Consider the following 5,435-nt stretch of genomic DNA (forward strand, 5'->3'; position numbering starts at 1 on the left):
ATGACTCTTCTTCGGCTATCCCTCACACTAAGCATGCATGTAGCGACAGTGGAGAGGAAAAACTCCCTTTTAACAGGAATAAACCTCCAGCAGAACCAGGCTCAGTGTGAGCGGCCATCTGCTGAGGCCCACTGGGGTTCAAGGAGACAGAAGCAGACATAGAAAAATAAGCAGTCTTAAGTTACTCTCTGTTGGCCCCTTGTGCCTGTCTTCTTTCCCCTAGCTCCCTTCTAGTCTCTTCCATCCACACCTGCTCCATAGCAGCTGATTACCCCAGTCTTTGTTCTGTCTACCTTATATACTCTTCCTGTGCAGTTCCTCAGTGCTAGTTCCTTGTTGTTTTATTGCATCCTCGTCTCTGGCTCCCCACATGACTTTTTCCTGATGTTTGCTGGTTTTTGTTTAGTGTTTTTTTTTTATGTTTGCCTCAGTTTCTCATCATTAAACCTACAAGAACTCATCATTTGGGTCCTCAAGCAACCTCAGCCCCCACGTTGACAATCCCATTATATCTGAGCTCCATATGTTTTTTGCAATAGGTAAAAGCAGTATGTTCATCTTAGTATTTGCAGTCTGAAAAGCATTCCAGATTTGTAGGTTGGGGGGGTGCAGAGAGAAATGTAGGCCGTTTTTATATGCCAGATAGATAACTTTAAACCTGAACAGAGGTGACCTGCAGGCGGATGCATTTGGTAGCCTCTGATGACTGAAAATATCAATTAAAACTTGATAGGCTGCAGTTTGACTTGATATTCATCACAGCACATCAGATGTGTAACGTAATGAGTCCAAATTCAGAGATGCATAGCTGGAAGCACTTGAGGCAATTCCTGGCTCTGTCATTAATACTGAGGATCACGGCAAACAGATGCGGCTCGATCAAAGATGAGCACAAAGACAGAAATAAATCCATCACCTGGGTGACGGGGAGGATTCGCCGAATAGCCTGGAGGAACAAAGAAGCTGATTGGTACTTTCTCAGAAACAGAAATGGAGTCTTGTTTGTTTATTTTACGTGTTTCTCCAGTGTTTCCCAGGTTGGTGACTTTGCAGTCAGAGACCTTTTTACTGCTTAAGGAAAACAGAAAGTAGCTTTCAGACATCTACCACTGGCAGGCCCCAGAAGTCAGCCTGAAAGACCCCATCAAAAAGTGAAATGTTAGCTATATCTTACAGGATGAAAAAACAATCATCGGTCTGATAATAAGCCATGGGATTATGGTCACAGTCATTCTCTAATTGGCACAAAAGCTAAAGCCAACCTTCAAATTCGTAAGGCGTCAGCAAAGAGGCTGTGAAAGGTGACGCATGTGTCCTGAACATGTGCAAATATCATCTCATTAACTTTAAGTTATGTCTGCACATGTCCAAAGAATATAATGGCCTCTCCTTGGTGCTACATAGATCAACATGGCTGCTTGCTATTCTGTCTCACTGCTTTCAGGAATGTGGATGCAAATGAGGCCGTGGAAGGTGTGACCTTTCTCCATGCTAAAGGAGTCACTTCTTTTACAGAGAATCCACAAAGATTTTACAACACTTCATATTTTGCACATCGTGTTACATGACAGCCTTCTTTGAAAATGAATGTAAACATCTTCCCCTTTACCCTGCCACTCTCCCAGCTCACTGCATCACAGTTTAGAAAGGCACCATAGGCCCTCCTTTAGCCCAAACAAGGGAGGGGAGGGACGGGTTGGGGGGGGGGTTCAATGTTTAATTGACAATAAACCTAAATCATAAGTAAATATGAAACTCAGACCGTTTCTCAGTATGCATACTTGTGCGTGCTAGTGTGCTCATGAAATGCTATTGTTGGGATCTGGAGGTCAGTCCACTTTCTCCACCAGAGGGCGTACGAGATCTCCTGGAGCCGGAGCTGATTGCACCACCTGTTCCTCGTCTGCTCATCAGGAGATCCGTACTCATGGAGGCGGAGGGCTTCACTCCAGTGCCAGAGTGTTTGCCAGTAACGGTTAGCAAGCCTGAGCCAACCGGCCAGTCTGTAACTCTGACCCCCTGTGAATCGAACCTGATCTGTTTTCTCTCCTCTGTGCTTCTCAGATTGAACCAGCCTGAAGCCTGAAACCCTGGAGAGTTTCTCTGCCGGTAATGTGCCTGTCCGTTCTCAGAAGAACTCTGGAGAACAGTTTCTGTCAAAGATCTGCCTGCCCGCTCTCAGAAGATAACTGGAAATTCAGTCTGTGATCTGCCTGCACTCTGTAAGCTCTGCCTCCGCCTCTGCCCTCTGCCTGCCGTCAGCCTCTGGACCCTCAAGGTTCCCCCCCCTCTGCAGCTCTGCTCCACTCAAGAACAGGTACAGATCTGACAGACTCTCAACCTGCAATATTCCCTGGACCTCCGCTAAACTTCTCTGTCCTCCTTCTGCAGTGAACCAGCTTGTGACCAGTCAAACCACTTCCTGGATCTGAATAACCTGAATAGTTGTAATGGTACAATGTGTTTGCTCATTGGCTCAGAAGGCTAATGGATGATTAGAAAACCCTTGTGCAATCATGTTCACACATCTGAAAACAGTTTAGCTCGTTACAGAAGCTACAAAACTGACCTTCCTTTGAGAAGACTGAGTTTCTGGAGCATCACATTTGTGGGGTCAACTAAACACTCAAAATGGCCAGAAAAAGAGAACTTTCATCTGAAACTCGACAGTCTATTCTTGTTCTTAGAAATGAAGGCTATTCCATGCGAGAAATTGCTAAGAAATTGAAGATTTCCTACAATGGTGTGTACTACTCCCTTCAGAGGACAGCACAGACAGGCTCTAACCAGAGTAGGAAAAGAAGTGGGAGGCCACGTTGCACAACTGAGCAAGAAGATAAGTACATTAGAGTCTCTAGTTTGAGAAACAGACGCCTCACAGGTCCCCAACTGGCATCTTCATTAAATAGTACTCACAAAACACCAGTGTCAACATCTACAGTGAAGAGGCGGCTGCAGGATTCTGGGCTTCAGGGCAGAGTGGCAAAGAAAAAGCCATATCTGAGACTGGCCAATAAAAGAAAAAGATTAAGATGGACAAAAGAACACAGACATTGGACAGAGGAAGACTGGAAAAAAGGGTTGTGGACGGATGAATCCAAGTTTGAGGTGTTTGGATCACAAAGAAGAACGTTTGTGAGACGCAGAACAAATGAAAAGATGCTGGAAGAATGCCTGACGCCATCTGTTAAGCACGGTGGAGGTAATGTGATGGTCTGGGGTTGCTTTGGTGCTGGTAAGGTGGGAGATTTGTACAGGGTAAAAGAGATTCTGAATAAGGAAGGCTATCACTCCATTTTGCAACGCCATGCCATACCCAGTGGACCGCGCTTGATTGGAGCCAATTTCATCCTACAACAGGACAATGACCCTACACACACCTCCAAATTGTGCAGGAACTATTTAGAGCAGAAGCAGGCAGCTGGTATTCTATCGGTAATGGAGTGGCCAGCGCAGTCACCAGATCTGAACCCCATTGAGCTGTTGTGGAGCAGCTTGACTGTATGGGACGCAAGAAGTGTGGGGGGCAATTTCTCCAGATTACCTCAACAAATTAACAGCTAGAATGCCAAAGGTCTGCAAAGCTGGAATTGATGCAAATGGAGGATTCTTTGACCAAAGCAAAGTTTGATGTAAAAAAAAATCTTATTTCAAATACAAATCATTATTTCTAACCTTGTCAATGTCTTGATTCCATTTTCTATTTATTTCACAATGTATGGTGGTGAATAAGTGTGACTTTTCAGGAAAACACAAAATTGTTTGGGTGACCCCAAACTTTTGTGTATATATATGGGTAATTCTTTAACTACGGGCAAATTTATGTCCTCCATTTAAAAAGGGACATTTCACACCTATATAGTTATCTTTATAATGAATCTGTTTTAGGACATTTGTATTAGTAGTCTGTGATGTCTTTTTCACCTTTTTTTCAGCCTCATTTATATGTAAATATTAACGTTTTGTTCTTGTCCCACACCCAGACTTTTGATCTTCAGTGATAAAAATGAATAGTAACAAAAACATGTTTTCTAATGTTTTAAAATATCATTGAATAAAATATCAGTAAAATAATCAAACTATAATTGGAGAGTATTTAATGTCATAAAAGTGTCATTTTCTAAACCAATTGTAGTTGTCCCACACTATTGTCGTAATTTCCACCACAACACTGTAATGTCCCTTTAAAAAGTTTCTAGGAAAGATTGTTTGGGTAGTTGCCATGGAGACCAACAGTGATATCACAGCACAAGTCTGACATGGTGGAAATTTTGACTTCATCCATCAACTTTTGAAGTAAAGCCAAGGTAAATATGGCTTGAAGTGAAAATATTTTTTTGTATGTAATTTCCAAACATGCCGTAACATCAACTCAGTTTGTAAATTAATTATTTTAACACAGATAGATGTATTTTGTAAGCATAAAATGCTAGAGACCCTTTCTTAGCTAGTATGTGATGCTAGCATAGATTTTCCCGCCAATTTCTGTCAGATTTTAATTTCCACCACAGTAATTTCCACCACATTTGGTTGAAATTACAATGGCGTGGTGGAAATTAGGCGTAATTCATAGATACACATACTAGGCCCTTGTTCTCACATTTTATTTATCTAATTTTATTATTACAACAATGTTGTTATATTATAAAATAACATTCTTTTAGACAACTTTTGACATGTTTCTAACTATAATTAACAATCTAAGCATTTTGCGATGGTGCCACCCCCTCTCTCCCACCCTTAGTACCACCTATGCACAACTGCAATTAATTTATTATTATTTAATAATGTATTTATTTATCATTATTATTTATTATTATGCTACATAAAGTTTTTAAAAAGAAAGGTTTGTTGTCTATATGGTCCATTTATTGTAATTTCCACCACACCATTTGTTTTTCAATAAATTGTTGCAAAATTCTAATCACTGATTAAAACCTTCTTCATAACTTAAGAGATAATGTTCCACTTTAATTAAAAACATAAGTATTTACACCTTGAAATGTATCTTGCGATTCCAACACTATATCTGAGGTTATGGCGAACATAAGATTTGCATCTTGTCCTCATCATAATTAATTTACCTACTCTATTAATGTACGTCTTTAACAATAAAGGCATAAACAGTTAAAACTATATATGGAATTGTTCTTCCAGTAAAAAAAACATTATGTGTATCATAGTATTTTAGAATAAATGAAAAATATGTATATGTATCTGTATATATATGTGTGTATGTATATACGCCTCTCTAATATTAGCTAAAAGCCCTGAAAAAGGACTGTTTTGCAGAGCTTTTTTGTTGTGTTCCCCTTCTGGAGTTCAAGAGTGGTGACTTTGGCATCCTTCGTCTGACCAGCTTAAACCAGCAGGATGCACATATATATATATATATATATATATATATATATATATATATATATATATATATATAT

Source organism: Cyprinodon variegatus, unplaced genomic scaffold (genome assembly GCF_000732505.1).
Source record: "Cyprinodon variegatus isolate N-32 unplaced genomic scaffold, C_variegatus-1.0 Scaffold269, whole genome shotgun sequence".
NCBI classification, from domain to species: domain Eukaryota; kingdom Metazoa; phylum Chordata; class Actinopteri; order Cyprinodontiformes; family Cyprinodontidae; genus Cyprinodon; species Cyprinodon variegatus.